We start from the raw sequence: 23,506 nt of genomic DNA on the forward strand, positions 1-23,506 counted from the left end.
CAAACAATGATGATGTTGCTCCAGGCTGGCCAACGTTCTGTCTCTCCGCACTTTCTTTATGCTAACACAAAGTAATTTCAAATAAAAGTAACATTATTTGACTATTTCGCCCATGCTCTAAGTATTTGTATTTTAAAAACTGGATTCAATTAGCCACCCGCGCTTCCTTTTTATAATACAAAGTATCCATAATTGTCCAATAATAATATAATTAATATGAATACTTTGAGACGAGGCGTGTTTTATATTTGTATTTTCCTACCTTAAATATATTTATATGGGGTTTAACCAAGCATAATTTTCCCATAACTGATCGGCTGCGTCACTGAAAAAATATACATAACATGCAACGGAAAAATACGTCAGCGAAAAAACTGTGCGTCAAAGAGATAAATAAATATTTCAAATGATTTCGTATAAATTCTCAATTCCAAAAACTGGTTATTTTGGTAGGAAATGGGCTTTTTATGGCGAAAAAGTCTAGAACTTCGGGTTGTGATCCTGTGACTAGTGTCTCGGACTCACGGACCAAAGGTCCGTGGTTCGAATCCCACTCTACCCCAATATGATTCCCATCATCTAATAGTGAGTTATTTACAACTCGTTAAAAAAGGCCCTCAAAATAAAATATTTGGGTAAATCATAAAATGGAGAAATGGAAAACAAACCAATTTTTATATCAGAAATGTTTTGAGTACATCTACAATATTATAGTTTATCCATATTTTTTAATGATACGCATGCTTCCACTTTCCATTATATTGTATTCTAATTCAACACAAGGCTCTTGGCTTCATAGAGTTCATCATCATCATTCCCTTTTCGCACCCAATGGTGCATAGGGGACTGCATTGGTACACCAATCACAGCGTATCTTGCTCATTTTTGTTACATGAAGGTAAGAGGATCAGTGTTACGATTCACGTACCAGTCCAGGGACTATGAAATATTTTTAGGGAAAAAACATCCTTTTAAATTAATATTTCGTATCAACCATGTCGGGAATCTAACCCGAGACCTCTTGAATGGAAGGCAAACGCGCTTACCATTACCCTACGAGGCCGACGGAGTTAGATACGTTATTTTTTGCAAAATGTATCTTTATATGACGTTGGCCACGTGGTGTAGTAGTCAGCGCGTTTGTCTACAATACAAAAGGTCTCGTGCTCGATTTCCCGGCATGGTTGTCCAATATTTATCTAAAAAGGTGTTTTTACACCGGAATATTTCATAATTCCCGGACTGGTACCTGAAGGGTAAGACTGATCTTAAAACAAAAATGAACAAGATACGCTGCGATTGGTGTACCAATGCAGTGCCCTGTACACCATTGGGTGCGGAGAGGATAAAATAATGATGATAATCATCTTTTTATGAATAAATAAATAAATCTACACAGTTATTTTGGACATTGGGGCATAAAAATAAAAATTGCACTAAGAATATTAATATACAGGTGTTCTTTAAACCCTGTCACATCCGAAACCACGATGATCAGTGTGAGCAAGAAAACATATTGGCACATTAAAATAAATTTTTAGAATGAAAAATATTTATAAAAATGAAATTTAAAAAAAAATGGTTGCTTACGTTGAGAAACGGGGAGGAGGAGGGGGGAGTCTTATACACAGTTAACAGTGCAGCCGCGTCCCCTCACTTTTCCCCTACAGAACTAAGCAACCATTTGTTTTTCGAATATTTTATTTAAAAAAAAATTCTTCTTTCTAATTATTTTTTTAATGTGCTAACATGTTTTCTTGCCCATACTGATCATTATGGCTTTAGATGTGACGGTGTTTAAAGAAAACCTGTGTTAACAAATTTTTACCAAATAATATCAAACCTACTTTTTATACAAATAACACTATTGGTAAATTATTGCTTAATAATAAAGACAAAAATTGTTTATTAAATAATTCAGGTGTTTACTAATAAAAATGAAAAACTGGTCCTTCAATCTGCGTTGGAAGAACATCGAGAAATTTTGATATTCGTGTCAAAAAACCTATGGGGTGTCTTCGCAAAAATAATTTCTCTGAATTCGCAAATCACCTAATCAATTTTAATCATGACTTAAATAAAAATGCAGGAGTTAAAATCTTACAAACAAATAAGAAAGGGTTAAAAGTAAATAATATGGAAAGATTTCACAATACGAAAGCTTTAAAAAATAATGTTCCTTTGATCAATGATCAAACAACCTTTCAATATAGTCCTTTATACGATGTTTCACTGTAATGGTCACCCTAAACCTATTAAAATCACCCCCTCTCTCCATCCCCTCCACCTTTTTAAAAACTATTGCTGTGTATGTTTGTCCTAATCAGTGCAAGTACTTTTTAAAATGCACGTCGTGTTGGTTTTATATTTTTGTGCAACAACTATGGTGAAGGTGTAAAGTGAGTTTTGCATGTTGGTTTAATTGGTGTCCTGACGAAAGTACGTGTCAAAACTGGTAGACATAGAATAGTCGGTAAGTGGTTATATACAAATATTTAATAACATTAAGTAAAAAAAGCATTTTACTTTCCATTTCCACGTATTTTTTTATACGTTTTTACCAGTACATCTGAAAATACCATATTAGAGTGTCAGTGCACGCCTTATGCACCAGTTTTATGTGTAACACGTTAAAATGACCTCAACTTGATCAACTCAATGCACGGGTATACGAGTTAGCATCGTGAAAAAAAAAACGCAAAATACATTCATATTACTCGGACGATAACAAATACTGTGTCTTTTCACTTATATTAATACATTTATTCACACATTAATCCTTTTTTTCACTGTAGAGTAATAAGACATTTTTATTGTGATAGACTAGAAAGGGTTAGAGACAGAAAAATAATTATGATTAGACGTTATTTCGCAGTGTTGAACGACAAGCTCGCCGCAACTAAGGTCAGCCGGTTCTCACTTCTTAGGTCAGGGTGAATACCTCAGGAAGGTTACTGTGCTGGCCACAGATGTACCTGCCATCAACCACCCACCTAGCTTCTGGTAGCAGAACTCGTTAGCACAGTAAACAGCTAGCTTTTCAAGTAAAATTATTAGCCAATTATCCCAATAAGATAGAAAGGAGTTGCGGATCAAAAATCTTGTCAGGGAGGTAAACAGATTTTGATTCAGAAATATTGTGCCGTGTGGAATCTTGTACATGAATGCTAAATTTCATAACGCATCCTAATTTTGATTAAACTTTGAGTCTGATTCTGGGCGCCAAAAACTGGAAATGTTGTTCAACAAGGATTAGATAAGAAAGAAGAGAAGACATTTTTTATAAACGTTTTACTGGAATTTATATGGTCTATTGTTGCTCATACAATATGATTCAAGTTTTTTGGTTAGTACACACGTTTTTTAGGGCCAGATCGTGAAATTTCAGAGGAACATTCCTCGTGTAAATTTTTTTAAAGCTTACCATGAGAACAATCTTGAAGTTTCGTGGTCTGGCCCTGAAAAACCGTGTATATGTGAATGTATAAATATAACGTACGAGAGTTTCCGAATACTGGGCACTACAAGACACGCTCCTCAAAATAAATCTAGGTCCTTTTAAAGATATTTTCTTACTTTCCTTTAAAATCATCTCTATCTTATAATCTGCATGCAATGTGCAAAGAACATTAAATGAGAGAGAGACAAGGCATAGTATGTTTATACAGGATGCGTTTTTGTTTATAAAAAAAGGGAAATATTTGCGTTCTTATTATTTACACTAATATTTAGATTTTGGGGCCATTTTCAACGAGTTGTAAATCACTGACTGTTAGAAAATGGGAATTAAGTTGGGGTAGAGTACGGTTCGAACCTCGGACCTCTGATCCGCGAGTCCGCAACACTAGCTACAGGACCACAACCCGATTTGAAGAAATAAAATAAGTTTTATGTTCCTGACCAATGTTGTCTGGCCGCCATTTTGGTTCGGTTGTCATTTGTCGGCTCATATTTGACAGTTGTGGAGACTGGCCGATAAAAATATGTTACGGAGAATACTCAAAGCAAATTGCATGATTTTGTCGGTGCCAAGCAAGTCAAATATTCAGCGTGTAATAAATGTTTTTTTTATAAATTTTCTTACATTAAAAGATGAAACAAAGCCTGGACGACAATGTACCCAATATACACTAGAAAAAATTGATGCGGCGAAGCACAGTATTTGCGTGTTCATGACATGTTGGATTTTTTGCAACCACAACTCATGCATCGATGCAAATTTTCGGAGAAACTTATCGCGTCCGAATAATGTCAAAAGGTGGTGATATCGACTGGCACCCGCGATCCTCTGAATTGATTAGACCTAATTTGTTTCTAATAGATCTTAATAGAAAAGGTGTACACCAGCCAACCAATGACGATTTTGATGCTTAAAGATATCATCTAAAAAGAAATAGCTAAAATAACACCAGAAATATGCAAACATTTAATTAAGAATATGCTTTATGATCATTTTAGCCACGGAAAGAGGCGGCCACTTGACCAACATTATGATTTAAACGATTTAAAACTATGTAATCAATAAAAAAATAATATTTTTAATTATATCCCTACAGAGATGAGGTAGAATTTTTTCAAATTCAAGATTCAGGATTATGGATATTCGAGCGTTTACAGGGCTTATGACCTGTCATTGGCTGGCTATCAATGCATAGATGGCGCTTCCAACTCGCTTGTGGATGGGTTCTTGATTTGTAGCATATATACAAAAACCAAAAATGTTACCTGGTGTGGATATTCGCTAAATAAGCGTAATGGGGAATGTTGTAGTACCTACATAAAGTGGCCACTTAACCCAGCCAATGACAGGTCATAAGCCCTGTAAACGCTCGAATATCCATAATCCTGAATCTTGAATTTGAAAAAATTCTACCTCATTTCTGTAGGGATATAAATAAAAATATATACCTACTCCCGTCTTGGGAGAAAATCCAGATTTGTGTGCAGGTACACGAACCAAAAAAATGTTAAAAAAATAAAAATTAAGAAGTTGTGTTTCATTAAACATTTAGTTTTGTCTCCAATTTTTATGAAATTTATTTTTAAAAAATTTTATCATCACGTGTACCAATGTAGAAGAAATATTTACTTTTGTTTTATTGTGTACAATAAACGGTAGTTTACCCCGTAATATAAATAAAAAAATTAAAAATATGCATTTCCATTTTTTGTTTTTAAAAAAACATTTAAATTATTAATCCAATGAGCCAAACTCAATATGACTGCTAAAGTATGCATTTTATAATATTTTCAGTTGATGTGGATTATTTATGAGGTAATCTAAGAAATAAATTGAATTGAGTGGAAAACGCATATTAAAATCAGTTGATTACCTTAACCTTATTATTTTTGTGTGCATTAAAGAAACTGAATCGTTGTTCCGGAAAATAAATAATATGCAAAAGTTGTCGACGTAAAAGAATAATATACCTACACAAATACCGTAAAATTTGGTCGAAAATTTTAATTGTTTGACACTGACACAAATTCTTAAAAGTATGAGTCACACGCAAGACAAAGTAAAGAAATTTTCTTCTGAGATTGTTCGGCAACAGGAAAAGAATATTGTTTACTGATTTTCATACAAATTTCAATAAAATTCCTTAGTTATAGAAATTTACTGGACCAAAATTGGTTTCCAATTACACACTTTCCCAAGATAAAATTTTTATGGTGATGAAATTTCTGCACTACGCAGTGCATCGCGTCTGAAATGCGGTTTGCTTCATCTAAAACAGTAAAAGGAATATATGGTATAACAAGCGTTGCCTCGTAGGTGAAATTATTTATCCAGATAAATCTCTCCCAAATCAATAATGGTTTCAGATCCTTTACAAAAACAAAAGTCAACGGATGTAAAAGTTGAGGAAATGTGGATTTTAAAACATAGATAGAACAGTGAATGTTGCAATTACTAATGTGGCCATTTAAACCATGTATTTATTTATTAATGGACATTGTCCTTGTAAACAATTGAAAGGGTTTGAATATTACATTAAAAGAATAGTTAAAATCATTTAAAAAAATTAAAGAAGCATTGACAAACATGAGGGACATGAAGATGCGATCTGGACTTTTCATTTATTGCTCGTTTAAGTCGTTGTAAACTTAAACAAAAAAAGAACAGATCTTGTCTTGAGTTAACAATACAACACAGACGGGTCAATTGAGAATTAAGGCCACAGTTTGCTCTATGCTAATCGATGAACAGTACTTCATTGTTTCTCAACCTATGAGTCGAAATATTAAATTTTACTTGTCCCAACTAGCCAACGACAGGTCGTAAAACTCTGTAAATGCCTAGACTTCCATATTCTCTTCTCAAAAATGTTTTTTCTCTTTGTTGCAATAAATTTTAACAATTATCTAAGCTTGTAAAAAAGGTGTATCGAAAAGTCAAGGTACGTTTAGCCTCCAAAGGCCCAAATATAAGAGATTACATTAAAAACATATTTTTAAGAAATTATGATTGTGATGTATATCAAATTAAAACATAATTCTGCAAAGCAAGGACAAGAACCGGTTATTAGGCATTACGAAATTGATGTTGGGTGATTTCTACCATCTATTCAATTTATTTGGAATACAAATCATTGATTATCGAAAGAAATATTTGTTATGTTAGTTATTTATTAATTTTGAATGATAACAAAAATATGTTTTGGATAGTGTAAAGATATTATGGATTTACATATAAATCTATTATGTTCCGTGAATTATAATTTAAAATATTATTCAACAAATATTTTTAGTTTTTCTAAATGTTGTAGGTGGATCACATACCCGAGGAAATGATCAAAATTGGCATAATCAAAAAATAAAAATGAATCAACTCTACTGAATTATTTCAAATGCGGTGAACGTAACTTACATTTATCAGATTATTGTCGTATATTAAAACATATATTTGCCTTCTCCGGAAAATATATCCGGAGAAGTAATTAAATGTTTTCAGGGTTCAGATATGAATATAAATCGGATATAATAATGCACATCGAAGGTTGCCAATCAATATAATTACTAGAACGAGAATCCCTGCTAAACACCTTAATGCTCCGTCATTAATGCTTAATATATTATAAAATGCATTACTTACTTTACTAATGTCTTCAGATGCAGAAGGTTGATATTTTGACCTTCTCCATTTGCGTAAACTTGGAAACATATTCTATTTTGATTCTTACGGAGAATAGCAAGGTTAGTCGGGTCATTCACAATTAATAATTAAACTATTACGTATTAACATTTTAAATCAAATTATAATTTAACGACGTTTTTAATACCAAAACAAGATTTGCAGCCAAAGCCAAAATCAGAAATAGTCACACAATTTGTATAGTAATAAATGAAAATAAATTTGATTGTTTATGCCAGATTTTTAAACTACTTGATTACATGAAATATCTGAGAATAACTATTGACAGAAATCAACGATGGGAGGTTTAGGTCCGATCCCTGGTCTTCAGATTAAGAAAGCTGTGTCGTGTATTCTGCTCACTTAGGAACATCTTGGATATTGCCACTCTCAGAACTGTTTAATTTACACTTTTCCAGTCAGTGGCAACCTGCGGTATAATGGGCTGGGGAGGTTGCACGGCGTCTACCATGAACCCCCAACCCTAATAAATGTACAAAAATTAATACTTAGAGGGATGTTGATGTCCCCCTACTTTCCCATCTGAGACATTGTTTCAATTCATGAAGGTACTGGACATTAGACTTTTTTTTAAAAAGATTCATTAACACATTTCTAGTCATGCGGTTACAAAAGTAGATTCCAGAAGAATGCTCGTACGAGGTTTTCCTGCAATTTGAATTATTGAATACCAAAACAGGTATGACTTTTGCTCGGAGGAATTTCTCTTTTGTGGCTCAAGAGTGTTCAGTGTCCTGGATAAACATATTAATTTCTCCAAAATGAAAGCCATTTTCATAGAGAGTGTGCAAGTTTGGACTTTGTCTAAAGGAAGAGACCATTGCAGGAGACTGCTGCGAGATATTGCATAGATTTAAATACTATTAAGCGTTTTTTAAAAATATTTTTTATTTATTCATATTTTTCTCTTACAAACTATAATTAATAAATATAATGTGTCCTCACTGAGGTTACCCGTGCCGAGGACACTTAACAATATACTTTTTTGAAATGTTTTTACATTTGAGAATAAATAAATAAGACTAACTTAATAAACAGAGATAGTTAACAAAATATTCACAGTTGTAAAAACAAGGTAAATATGTACATGTATATTATTTATATTACAAAACGCACAATGAAAATGACAAAAACCTAAGATAAGCTATACACTTGTGGAGCAGTTGATTCAATATTGGTTTGGGCGAATGAGACAATCCATTTAACTTCTACCTAGCTCCCATTTTTTTATAGTCTTTTTAAACATTTTCTCGTTAGTAATTGTTTTAATAGATAGTGGAAGTAGGTTATAGATTTTAATTAAATAATACTCAAAATCCCTTTGTCCGAATGTGGTATTAGTTTGTATTTGTTTAAGTTTTCTTTGTGTTGTGGATCTAATGATAATATTATTTGTTTGTGATGTATTGTTGGGGTTATGTCTTTCATTTGAGTAAGAGTAGCTTTTGAATCTGTAAATTAGTATTGTTTTAGCGTATAATTGTTTTGGTGTCATAAGTTGTGATTTGTGGAATATTTCTTCAGTAGATGTCTTTATCGGGACTATTATTTTAATTATGGATATTTTTGCAACAGATGCACTATTTAAAACTGTGTCAATCGCACCACTCCAACCGATTATACCGTACTCCAAAATTGATTGACACAATGCAAAATAAATCTTTAAGAGTTCTTGTACATTAATTATATTTCGAATTGCTTTGAATATATACGTTAGTCTTTTAAGTTTGTTAGTAATATTTTCCATCTGCCGTTTCCATTTTTAATTTATTTCAATAATAACTCCTAAGATTTGACATAGTCTGTCCTATCCAATATTGGGCAATTACAATGATGTATTATCTAGGTGTTTATTTGAATATTTGTTTATGTAATAGTTTTTAATTTAATTTTTTCCTAAAATTTTTACCCAACTCAACATAGGGCTCTTGGCCTCATTGAATAAAAGAGATACGTTATTTTATTTTTTTGTAATGTATATGTGTTTGTATGTTGAATTAAATAAAAAAATAACTGTATTGTGAGAATCGAGAAAAAAACGTTACTAATAAATTAAAAGAAATAAAAAATAAATACAAAATACGCATACCAAAAGGTATTAAGCTTTTTAACATTATTTCTATTGACTAGTTTCAATCTTGTTCGACATTTGGGAAAAAACGGGTACTACTTACATATTTCACTTAACACCAACCTAAATCAATGAACCACATTGAACTACGTCACAAGTTTACCGAATCAACCAATGATTAGAGTGTTGTGATAGATTTTCTTTTCCCGGAAAGCCAACTCACCAATCAGCAGAGCTCCCGACGGGAGCTTGTGACGTAATGGGCAGAGTCACGACATATTTATTTGTAGCATTCATGGAGAACTATACAAATATATATATATATTTTTTATTTTTTTTATTTAAATCTTAAAGTAGGGCACACATATCATACATATTGTTATGTGTGTTCTAATAATAACATTGCAAATATATTTAATTTATAAATTGTTTATCAAATATGTCTTGACCATTATTTTAAATTTTGATTTTTTTTTTCTTCATAAATATTTTTTTCCATTTCTTAATACTTTTTAATTGCTTTAAATAAAATTGAATTTTGTGACTTTGCCTTTTTCCTAAATGGAAGTCTAATTTTGTTCTTTTCTCTAGTATTGTGATCGTGTTCATGCTGGTTCCGATCATTTTTTTTCCAAAATTCTGTTTTTTTATTAAAGTTTATAATTTTATGAAAAAATATCATTGTATTGTAAAATATTCTTTGTTTATATGTTAATAATTTCATTTCATTTACCATCGACTTTACCCTCGTATATCTGTTTTTTTTCAAAATGATTCTAAAGGCTTTATTTTGTAATACAGTTAGTTTATCTATGTTTTCTTTGTTTGATAAAAATAAAATGCTACTACAGTAGTTAACGTGTGGTTCAATAATTGCTTTGTAAATAGTTTTGCAAGAGTCCTTATCAATAAATCTTCTGATCCTTCCCAAAATTGATATTTTTTTTGCAATCTTATTTATTACCATTTTAGCGTTTTGGTGAAATGTAAGTTTTGAATCCAACATTACACCTAAATATTTAATTTCAGTGACTTCATTAAGTTTTTCATTTTCTATTACAATTGATGGTGTAATTTCTATTCTTTTGTTTCCTATATTCATATATTTAGTTTTGTTAACATTTAATTTTAATTTATTAATTTTTAGCCACAGTGATACACTATTAAGATCATGATTTAGTCTGTCCATAATTGTTTTATAATTTTCTTCCGATATATATATTAAGGCATCGTCTCAAAGAGTCTTATTTTTGAATATTTTAATGTTTCGACAATATCATTTATGTATATAATAAACAAAACCGGTCCGAGAACCGATCCTTGTGGTACTCCCAATGAAATTTTGAGGGGCTCGGAAATTTCATCATTCACCTTCGTTATTTGGTATCTATCGCCAAGGTACTCTTCAAACCATTTTATAGTTTTTCCTTTTATTTCTATTTTTTTCAATTTTTTAATAATTATTTCTCGGTCTATTGTTTCAAAGGCTCTTTTTTCGTGGTTAATTAAAAATTCCTAATTTTGAAGTAACCTTGTTATATAATTACCCCAAGATATGGTGTTCTATTCTCTTTCCCTACTCCTACGGGAAAATGACGTGATGATTTGTTTGTTTATTTACATTATTTGTTTGGTTTTTGATTAGGAATTTTTACGCCGTGTCGCAAATGCTTTGTTTCGCAATATTAATTATTTGAGTAGAATTTCATTTGAACTCACTGTACCATCAAATGTTAACTGGAACATGTTACACAATTGGTGAAGGTTAGTTTGTCAAAACAATTTTAATATTTTTTTTATTTAATTGAATCTGCATTCACTTCGTTACACTTCATTTTAAATTATTACTAACATCAAACTGTGTTGTAGGTGTTACACAATTTTATTATTTTACAACACTACAATAGTTTCGGGAGAGCACTCCTCCCATCGACGGGTGATATAAAACTAATATAGTAAACACAGAATATTGTTCACAATGTCATATAATTTAAACAAAAAATAAACATATTAATAAGTGAAACTTAGAACAGGGGTTTTTTTTCCCCCTAAAATTGGGTAACATTAATAACAAAGTTTTATTTTCAAAACAATTTTAATCTGGTTAAATAAAAACTGCATATAGGGACGAGGTTGTCAACTTTTTTAAAGTTCGAGATTAGAAATAAGTTTAATTAGTGTTTATTATTATGGCTAGATACGGGTACAGAGTAAGAACCCTTAATAAGTTCATTTTTATTTAAAAAAAAGTAATTTTGAATAAATTAATAAACAAATAAACATAATGCAGTCATATTTTCAATGAAAAAAAAAGAAATTCATTATCAGGTTTTGGTCCCGTGGCTTGTGTCTCGGACTCACAGATCAAAGGTCCGTGGTTCGAATCCCACTCTACCCCAACTTGATTCCATTTTCTAATAGTGAGTTATTTACAACTCATTGAAAATGGCCCTCAAAATCAAATGTTTGGGTAAATCATAAGAACGCAAATATTTCTTTTTTTATTAAAAAAAATATATATAATTTTAATTTTAATATGTATGTTTGTGTATGAATTATGAATTAGAGGTGGTAAAATAAATAAATAATTTAAAACTGTTATATTTCCGAAATCGCTAAAAAAGTTACACAAAAAATATGTTGTTGCAGGGTAAAAAAAACAAAATAGCCTCATAAAATAATGAAACTGTTACTGCGAAGAAAAAAATTGTGAGGGAATCAAATGAAACTGTTTTTGAAAATAACAGTGTATAGTTGTGTAGGCATATCGCTCTCTCCTTATAAAAATGTGAAACTGTCTATAAAATAACCGTTTATAGTTGCACTAGTAACAGTTTTTATTATGCCTACGCTCGTCTAAACTGTTGTTTAAAAACACTTTAACGGTTTACATTGTGAAACTGTAACTATTACTGGTAGTTCTTATAAATAACAGCAACGCCCATCTCTAGCATGAATATGTGGGCACAATGACACACATTTGCCCCAACTTTACCAGAAATAAGAGCGTCGACTGAAGAAAGCAACTTGGCATTTTCTAAAAAATACTATAATTTGGACGTAAACCCTACAATGACTTACCTTACTGATGAGGAATTTCAGCCCTCCGGGTAATTGAATTCAATTAATGTTTTTATACGCGCGGTAATAATAATTAGAAAATGAAATTTATCGGCAAAGTTTCTTAAAAATGCACGAAAAAAATATTAAAAAATATTAGAAAATAAACGAACCACTTTGCACGACGTGACTAGTTCATTTGAATCAACCAGTGATAAGAGAGTTGTGGAAGATTTCCGGTTTACTTACCGTCAACGGACCAATCGGCAGAACTGACCGAGAAGAAGCGTAAGAGAACTTGAGACGTCATACGTGGATTCATTTAAGAAATAAACTTTTAAAAATCATAGCGCTGATAATACGACACATAAAAAATAAATTGGCTTAGTTCAATGGTCTATAAGAAAATTTTATTTTTTTTAAAAAACACTGAACTTCAGCATTGAAAAAGTACACTGGAGACAAATTGAAAATCAACCTGATAAATCACATGACACCTTTTAATTATAAGACCTTGTAATAATTCTTGTATAATCCTAACGGGCTTAAAATAATAAATGTATAAAATAAAAACAAGTAAATAAATTTAAAACTAACAGAGTAAAACCATTTTCCTGTTTTATATTGAACTCGCATTGAAAACCGTGGCTTAATTAAATTGATTATGAAATAATTTTCTTCACCTGTATTTTATGCGGTCGAGTAAGCAAATAGAAATAGTAAAAAATGCTTTCTTCTATCGAATACATCAGCCAATACAAACAACAACAAACTATCACTTTTGTCGAGCGTCTAACACATTGCTCGGCCCGCGATAATTAAATAGTTGTTTTAAGAATGATGTGTGCGCTAGTAGATTACAAATATTTTTATGTTTTAATTTGTAAATATGAAGAAATTTTGATGAAATGTTAAATATTTATTCAAATGCTATAAAGCTGTTATTATTTTATGAAACAGTTTGCTTTGAATGATACGTGTGGTTTAGTTAGAATATAGTCAGGTAGGTGAGGTGGGTAAGGTGATCAGTCTTTTGCATCAGGTACCCGTCCAGTAGCTCAATCACAAATAACTATCGACGTGCTAATAAGCGACGTGATAACAATTTCTCATTATTATTATTATGGATAACTTATATACCGCCATTTTCGTAATAAAATACCTCAAGGGCGCTTTACATGGTGATTTTGTTGTTAAATTAATTTAATTGAAGCTTTTAAATTTGTAATTTAATTAAAATAATTTATTTTGTTGTCACATGCTACGGATTAATTCAAATGATTTAGAGGACAAGTGGGTTTTAAGTTTTTTCCGAAACATCACTTCACTTTCACAGCCTCGCACCTCTGCTGGGAGAGCATTCCATGCCATAGGGCCTGCGACCGCAAATGCGCGTTCACTAAATTTAGTGCGCTGTTTGCGTAGAGGTATAATAACTTTTCCTCTCGCCGTAGACGTAGCTGATCTAAGCGTGAGACGCCTGTCAGCTAGTTCATCTGGAATGCATAGTTCCCTTAGATATTCCGGAGCAGAGTTGTGCAGTGACTTATACATAAGCCAACAGAGATTGTATTCGACCCTCTGTGGAAAACGTAGCCAGTGTAGTTCCCGAAGTAGTGGAGTGATATGACTGAACTTAGAGATTCCGAAAAAAAGTCTCGCTGCGGCATTCAATACAGATTGTCGGCGAGTCATTTTGTTAATTGGTAGACCTGCATAGATACCATTACAATAATCGACTCTAGACACTACAAACGCATTTATTAATTGACGGGCGGCATCAACCGGCAAATTTTTGCGTATGCATTTAATTTGTCTCAGCTGGTAGAAGCATGAACTTATCGTTCTACTAATTTGAGCGTCAAGAGATAGGTCAGAATTGAGTAAAACTCCCAGTAGTTTAACGGTGAGTAAAGCGGTACTCCCTACATTGATCAAATTCTGTCGTCTGGCTGAAGCCACCCACAGTTGTTCAGTTTTTGATGGGTTTAATGTTAGTCTGTTTTCAGCCATCCAGTTTCCTATTTTCTCGATGCATCCATCAATTAAATTGACAAGCACACTTCTCTCGCCTGGTTTGCAATAAAAATAAATCTGCGTATCATCTGCATAGCAGTGAGACCACAATACACCATGGTTGTTCATCGTATTCGCGATCAATGCAACATCCGTGAATACCTATTATTAAATATCAAAATATTTACGTTTTGCGACGTATAATCCTGCTGCGCAATCACATATTTGAATTTCACCGGTGTAAATATGGAAAATATTCCAAAAATGCTATTTTTATGAAGGTATTTATTATTTATCACGCTATTTGTTGCAGTTAGCCAAATCTCAAGAAAAGCAGTCGCCATAGTAATTGTAATTTAATTTTCCCTTTTTTTTGCAAAGGTAATATATTGTATTATTTTTTATAGTAAACGCCGATTTTTTGCCAATGAACTGTATTTATTTAAGAAGAAAATAAAAAACAAACCGACACGAGCGTTGACTCAGAGATTACACACGCGTTGACTTATGACTGCGATGCTTAGATGTTCATTATAGTTCATTGTGATTTTTAAGCACGTCGATAGTTATTTGTGATTGAGCTACATGGACAAGAAATATTGTAGGGTCTTCCTAATGGTTTCAATCATACAAAAAATATATTTTTTTTATTAACAAGGTATTCTGTTGCTTTTACGTTAAATATATTATAAGTCTTCAAAATGGAATGTCAAGTAGATGAAAGTGAGCATTTTCGACACCTCTTTCTGTTAGCTTTCATAAAGTTGCTAAATCTGCTCGCAATATTTGTGTTGTTTACCATGAAGATGCTATGAAATATTCACTAATTTGTTGTAAAATAATGAAGAAGAAAACATTATTGACTAATTTGTTGTATTTTTTTAGTTCTGTCCTCGCGTGCTCTTCATTTGGAAAAAAAACGGACACTTTTTATGTTAACACTCAATAAAAAGCGTCCTACGGTGCTATTTTGAACCGCTCTCGCAGCCGTAGAAAACACTTTTATCTCGCGTATTTACATCCAAAATATGATGAAATATTTATTTAAAAATATGTTTGTACACTAGAATATTTCCGTAACCCTTAAACTGATCATCTGACCAGCATGTAGCAAAAATGATCAAGATATGCTGAGATTGGTGTACCAATGCAGTACCCTATGCACCATTAGGTGCGGAAAGGGAATGATGAAAATATGCGAACCATATCTATTATTTTAGTTATCTAGTTTTCCTAGTTATTTATTTGACAATTTGGTGTATTAAAAGCAAACTTAGAAATCTCCACCAACAACGGAAAATTGGTTATTGATGCCAAAATAAACAATACATAAAAACCTACCCCCCAAATAATATCATAAGTAATACAGACTGTAAATATAAGGTAGAAGTTGATGAATAGAAAGCAGACAGCTGCCAATCTGACGATATGTACAGAAAAATAGGTCTGTATTATCTGCAGAAGCCGTATTCAGCAAGCGAATTGCCCTATTGATGGGTGAATTTTGACTTGCATTTGTTCGGCTTTTGGATGCGTAAAACAGTGCACGAGATCATTCCCTAGTATAATTATTTGGAACACACAAAATGATCTTATTATATACACGGTTTTTCAGGGCCGGACCGTGAAACTTCAGAGGAACATTTCTCATAGTAAGCTTTAAAAAAAATCCTACTATTTTTTTTACCAAAAGTCATTAAAAAAAAAAATTCATCTTAAAAAGTAGAAAATTGTTTTTGATTTTTTTTTAAATACCTACATTATAAAAATCAATAAAATGCTTTGTACTTGCAGCCAATCAGCCAAACAAAATTGATTTTTTACCCTTGAAAATAGACACATTATATTTGAATTGTGCTATTTATCTAAATTATTAAAAAATAAAGTAGACTCTTTGAACCTACTCTCCAAAATAAATCTTAAAGTCCACCTTTCGCGTGACAAGAAATGATTTTTTATTCCATCTGCCAGTATGTAGTACTAACTATGTACAACAATCTTTTCTCTATCGTTCTTTCTCAAACTATTTTTTTTTTTTTCATTTATTGGTATATTTAACATACCCCTTATTAAAAAAATAAATAAATTAAGATTCATTCTTTCTAGTTGCGATACGCTCCCACTTGCTATTTAATGATGCTCACGCTTACATACGCTTACACACGCCAGAACACTTACTTCCACACAAATACACGCAAACACACCTCTAAACTTACTATCATACAAATACACACAAATACACCCTTTTGTTGTACCACAATTTAATTTGTATGCTTTTTATTTAGAAACTTCGCTGGTCTGTCTTTAAACCGTATCTTTTTTGTGTTATTATATCATTGTGGACTGTTTGTTTCTGCTAAACAAATAAATATAGAAAATAAATAAATAAATAATTAAATTGTTAGTTAAATTTAAAAAAACACTTGTGTAATTCCGTAATTGAATATACAGCGTGTTCTTTAAACCCTGTCACATCCGAAACCACGATGATCAGTATGAGCAAGAAGATATATTGGTACATTAAAATATTTTTTTAGAATTACTAAAATTATAAAAAATAAAATATAGAAAAAAAACAAATGGTTGCTCACTTCTGCAGGGGAGAAACGAGGAGGGGGGGGGGGAGTCTGAACTGCACGTAAGCAACCATTTCTTTTTTTCTATATTTTATTTTTTAAGATTTTAGTCGTTCTAAAAAATTATTTTAATGTGCCAATATGTCTTCTTTCTCATACTGATCATCGTGGTTTCGGATGTGACAAGGGTTTAAAGAACATCCTGTATATATATTTGTATGCATGTGGAATTGTTTCGAAGAGTGTCTACAAATCGTATGTTTTTTTAGTACAATAGATCTCCGTTTATCCGAACTTCAGTCATTCAGATTGCCAAATATCCGGGTATCAGGAAATAAAAAAAAGAGATGTTTTAATAACAAATAAAATAGGGCGCTTCTTCGTCAAAGTAATTAACTTTGCTGGACATGTTTAATTAAGTTTTTAATGTGATTTCGATTCGCCGTATTATTTATTTCAATAGTAATAAAAAAGATCTTATGGCATATTTAGCATTTTCTTTCAAATCATGGTTTTAAATTATTAGTTAATATAAATATACGGACTTTTTCATATCCAGATAACGACTGGCACTCATTAATCCGGATAATTTAAGTTTTTCTGCATGTATCTCTACTGAATTACCAAGTAAAATAAATTAAATTAAAACGTAGAAAAATAATATATTAATTGAATAATTCGTTTTGATCTATTGTCTAGTTAGCAATTATTTAAAATATCTGTTCATTGTTTTATAGAAATGAATATTATTGTTTCAAAATGCATTATTATTGTTTATTGTTTCATTTCGTTCATTGTATAATTAATACAATGAACGGAATGAAAAATAAAATATTTTATCACGAAAACATTTTATGCAGAATTGTTTTGAGTAACTACAGAGACTTTATTACTTACAAATATGTTCTTTTATTATGAAAAAAAGGACTGATATTTTTTTTAGTTAGCATTATGGTATCCGGTATTTTCATAGTATTAGTTTAAAATGAAAAATAATGAATAAAATTACATACTTGTTTTAAGATAATGCTAATCCTTTTATTGTTCTTTTTGTAAACACTGTTTTAATTTAGTTCAAATAACATCTTAAACCACAACTCTTAACTAACAGACCACTTAATAGTTTAGCACTGAAAATAAACGAACAGTTAAATAAGATTACAATGGATTCACGAAATTACATTCGTGCAAGGTTAAAGTTAAAAAGATAAAAAATAAAATATTAAAATTATCACTTCAATTTTGTATCAAGGTAGATTCATTGATTAGGTAGTTAAAAATAAGTTCTTTTTTTTTTTAGATTAATTTGAAATAAATGCTTACACTTCAAAATTATAAAACAGACGTCCACTCAGTGCGAAAAGCATTCGTCAACTAGTAAAAAAACTAAACCTGCTCGCGATCGAATTCTTGACCGGCTGCAATTTTTCCCATAAAAGAACAAGGTCTTTATAAAAATATTGAATCAACGGCTAACAAATCAAAGTGCATTTGTATAAAAATTCAATCTTCAAAGAGACGATTTCAAACCTTCTATATTAATTCTCTCTCCACTTTAAAGCATTTGAAATTCGTCAGTTATAAACTTGTTTGCTAATACAAAATGGTGAATTATACCTGCTTTATGGATGAAGGGCATTTCGTAAAAGTGATTAAATCATATGTATTATCTCCGCAGTATTTATAAGCAAATGATTTATTATTTCAATGACATGGAATCAAAATTAACGTGCAGTAATTAACATCACATTACTGGGTGTAAATAACATGGATATGGAGATGATGACTATGATGACTATTGGAAGGTATCATGTACATTACAAATGTTTCATAGAAAAAGTGCATTTTTTATTTTATCATAAAGCTGAGTCCTTCTTCAGTAGTCATAATAACAGAAGCAATTACAAAATTCGGCGGCCTCCGTGGTGTAGTGGTCAAGACGCTTGACTCACACACGGGAGGTTCCGGGTTCGATTCCCGGTGAGAACACAAAAATTAAAATTTGATTATTCTCAAGCCTGGTTGTTCTGTAATGTAATTCACCACTGTCATTGGGCCTCCTGGCCTGTTGTGGTGCAAAAAAAATGAGATGAAATGAAATGAAATGAAAATTAAAGGCCAACTCATCAAAAAAGTTAAATGAAGCATAAAGTCAAATAATTGTTGTGTTTTTGTCAAAATTTGCAGAACGTGTTGTTTTATTTCACTTTTTCGTGCGAACTCTTTTGTCCATTTTGACGAAAACGCAATAATTGTTTAACTTGTGAAACTATTGAAGTTAATAGATTGAGTATTTCTACTGGCATTTCTTGGTGGAACTGCTTTTTAATTATAATAAATAAAATACGTATATAGTTTTTTTCAAATTTATTTTTGTTTATTATTTTCGATGCTAATTTTTAAATCAAGAAAATTAATTAATTTACTTCCCGGTTCCATGGTGAATTGAATAGATTTATTTATTCGATTTATTTCTGTAAGAAAGTTATTTCATTGTCTTTGTTTGCCAGACCAGATTACGAAAATATCATCAACATAGCGGTGATAGATTTTAACATTAGTATATGATTTTAATTTTGTAATTATTAAACTTTATAAAATTATATAATTTTCACCGTGTTTTTATTATACTCGAATACATTCAAACAAAACTTAGATTCATACAATTGTTATTACTTTAAAATTAAATTATTTTAGTTTAAACTCTTTTATTTCCATAATTATATAAAATCATGATTTACAACCCCTGCTTGCAATTGTATACAACATGGAAAATGAGGAAGTTCAGTGCCTTTTTTTTGTTTTTTATTTGCTAATAGTCTATTAAACGAAGCAAAACACATTTTTTTTTACATATTGTGTTTTTAGCACTATGATTTTTTTAAGTTTTGTATTTCTGAAATAACTCCGCGTGTGACGTCAGAGGTTGTTCTGTGTTAGTTTTTCCCATTAGTTCATTTACGGTTAGCCAACCGGATATCCTTCACAGCTGTCACATCATTGGTTGGTTCATATGAACCAGTGACGTCAACCAAAGTACCTAGTGCACTTTTATTAAAATATTTTTTATTATTTTTTTCGAACATTTTCAAGAAACTTTGTACTACAATTTAATGCTATATTTTTTACCGCGCGCAAAAAAATATTTTTGTATCCAATTTCCCGTAGGGCTGAAGTTCCTCATTGTTTAGTCTCCCCCTAGTCTGACGATGTCAGTCACGACGAAACCTTGTCTATCATTAACTTACCCGGTCATTCTATCTACAAAGTAAAAATATGTTTCCTGTATGAAAAGCAGAATATGCATACCTACACTTTTTTCTTCTAAACATGTTCAATTATCGGTTAAAGACGAAAATAATTTTAATGTTCTTGCAAATATACTCATTTTCGTAAACAAGCATCGGTTTTTTTCTTAATAGACCGTCGAAGATAACTCTGTTAACTTCCTTTTGTAATCAGGGCCCTGGTTATATTACTTATAAGCTGTGTATCTCTCCGTTTTTATAACGAAAATTTCAATAACACATTTTTTATCAAATTCAACAAGGGTTTTCTATTGAGTTGAAGCAAGTTCACGGTCATGAGTTCTTCCTTGTTCAAATTAAAGCTTATTGTAAAGCCTATGTTCATTGTTTTTTCATTTTTTGCCATTTGTGTACTCTTTGTAAGCGTGCTAGATTTTATTTATTTCTTTTACAGAAACAAACAGACAAGAATACTGAAATAAAATAGTAAAGATAAGGTTTAAAGACAGGCCAGCGAGGTTTCCAAATAAAAATCATGTGGATGCCCAATTCCAAAAAATGCCTAAGTCCAATTTTATCCGTTTTGAGTTGGCAACACTTCCGTGTAGAGCATTTTGAGATTGTGGATTTAACTCCCTGGGGAGCTGTTTATATTAACATATAACAACAGAGATGAAGAACATTTTCACGAATGTTGCACAGTGTGTAAAGTGGCCACTTAAAACAGCCATTGACAGGTCATTAGCCCTGTAGATGCCTTGACTTCTATATTACCTTTTCTTAATGTTCTTCATCACTGTTGTAATATGTTAACTATATATTTGCTTAATTAATTTTTAAATAAAAAATACCCATATAGAATTTTGTATTTGATAAATAATTTTAAAAATATTATTTCAATTTCAAAAAATAAATACGAGTTATTGCGTTTGCGTAGCATTAATAAATTAAAACGAAAAAAATATGTTTGATAAATATCAATCTACTCTATGTAGTTTTATCGTGACGTTTATTGCATGGTGTGAAATGGGCTATAAAGTTGCCGAAAATACGAAATTTACAAATTACGTACTAAGTATTTATTACACGAGCGATATAACTAATGCCACGCATTAGCATTAGTAAAATGGTCAGAAACCGGTTTCACTATGTCTGCTTAGTACAAATATACATAAATATACAATATACGTAATAATCACTCCATACTTGCCCTCCCCGGTTTCACCAATTTAGCTTCTAAAATTGAGCAAGACTTAAAGTAACGTCACCCTTCAATGCCCCTTTTTTCTAATTCAAACTAAAACATATTTTTATGTATGTTTTTTAATGAAAAATGGGTTAAATAATGAAAAACAAAGTTAAATTTTTTAGTTTTAATTTCGTATTTTAGTTTATGTGGACAATATGCTACATCGGGCATAAAAAGGTTAAAAAATACAAGAATGTAAGGAAAACAAGAAATAACGATTCTTTTAAAGATATTTTTATATAATAATAAAAGTTGTGGAAAAAATTATAACTTCAAATCATAAAAAAAACAAAGGAATCACCCTTTTAATATAACTTATTGTTTCAGCATTTACTTTTTGTAAAAACATAGTTTCAGGTATTTTGAATAACTCATCATCATGTGAAAATATATAAGTAAGCCAATGTGTGTTGGAGGGGGTTGGGTTTTCCTAATTATGGGGAGTATTGATAGCAGGGGTAAAGAATTTTGGAATGTTATATGATTAATTAAATTTTTCTCTGAATTAATTTTTGTTTGCATTTCAATATTTTCTAAGTTATTCATTACAATGCCTTTATTTGTGACAGTGTGTAAAAGTCAGCTAGACCAAATCCAAACTTGTACACTTTTCTTGAAAATGTCTTTCGTTTTGGAGACTTTAATATGTTCATATAGGACATTGAACATTTTCTCTTGCCAATGTATTCCTCACTGGGAAAATCCATTCGGAGGAATATGTTTGACAATTCATTAAGCTTCTATTAGCTGGTTGAGCAGCGACCCCAAAACTGAACCGATTTGGTTATTTTTTTAAAGAAAGAGTAGTAAAATGAAATTTTCTATGTCGGTACCTTTTCTGTTTTTCAAAACTTTTTATATTTATATTTCCGAAGACAACAGATAAAACTTGGCACTTATATGGGATTTTGGATGGTCCAGCTCCCATAGGAAAGAATTTTATCAAAAAACTTAAAAGGTGAAGACACCGCAAAAATGTGTAAGAAAATCACTGCTTTAGTGCAATAATCTAGGAAGAAAATATGGGTATACGTTAGAACAAAGAAAGTTCTAAACGCCTTTCCTGTTTTTTCTTTCTTTGTTTATTTATTGTAATATTTTCGTAGACTAGTGTGACGTCACAGCCACACAAAAGTTAAGCATCATTGGTGAAAATAATTCCTAATTGTATTTGGCCAGTCAAGGTCTGATGACGTATTTCAAAACGATAATATAATAATTTGTAACAAATATTACAAAGTCTCCGACCATAATTATTTATGACTCGTTTCAACACTAATTAGTAACTAGAATTCAAAATTACATTTGAATTTTTATACATATTTAAGAAATAAGCGAAAAATTATATTTATAATTATTTTTTCTGTAGCACTGACTGAAAACACCGTTTTTTTTAATTTATACATTAAAATAAAAATATTTGTTATTAAAAATAAAATAAAAAAATTACTAATATAATTTATTAAAATAAATAAAATATAATTTACTATGAATGCAGGAGGAGAGGAGAAAAAATAATTATATTCTTAAAAAATAAAAATAAAAATATTGAATAAAAAGCACATAAAAGGGAAAAGACATTGTATAGGTTCAACTTTACTTTCCTCTTCTCTCTCTCTGCTTTCATGAACATTTATATTTCTTAGTAAAAATTCACAACCAACAAAAATTATAATATTATGTGCACAAGAATTGTTTTTTTTCTTTTACGTAATGGGAAACGTTAATGTGAATATATATGCATTGAATTTATATAAACAAATGTTTAAAGTAGTAGTATTGTATACTTATATTTTTTTATCTGAATAAACTAAAAAAAATCTAAAAAAATATATTTTGTTTTTATTTATTGTGACAAATAAATAAAATTGTGAAGTATACCGAACTGCATGAGAACAAAAGCCTCGCGTTGAGCTCGCGGATAGTGAAATATTGCAGTGAATATTTCACGTTGACACAGCCAGAAATCGAAACTAGGTCATCAAGCGTAGTTAGCAAACGCGCTTACCACTACACTATTACATTTATTTACAAAACACAAACCTTTTAAACTTTTTCGAAGATGGTCAATGATAATTATATTTATTTATGCATTTCATAATATATACAGTTTTTTGTTCACTTTGCCCA

The 23,506-nt window shown here is 30.9% G+C and overlaps 1 protein-coding gene across 1 annotated transcript in view; it reads right to left on the bottom strand.

Annotated features, from left to right (window-relative positions):
- The window catches only part of osy (ABC transporter oskyddad), a gene marked incomplete at its 3' end in the record, with an annotated part of 58,255 nt that extends 40,034 nt beyond the window's left edge, over nt 1-18,221 (bottom strand). Inside the window, exon 1 of the mRNA XM_088240030.1 lies at nt 18,203-18,221. The remainder of the gene's footprint in view (nt 1-18,202) is intronic.
- Nucleotides 18,222-23,506: the final 5,285 nt, after the last annotated feature.

Source organism: Micrasema longulum, unplaced genomic scaffold, assembly GCF_059751315.1.
Source record: "Micrasema longulum isolate JH-2025_06_02 unplaced genomic scaffold, ASM5975131v1 h1tg002331l, whole genome shotgun sequence".
NCBI lineage: Eukaryota > Metazoa > Arthropoda > Insecta > Trichoptera > Brachycentridae > Micrasema > Micrasema longulum.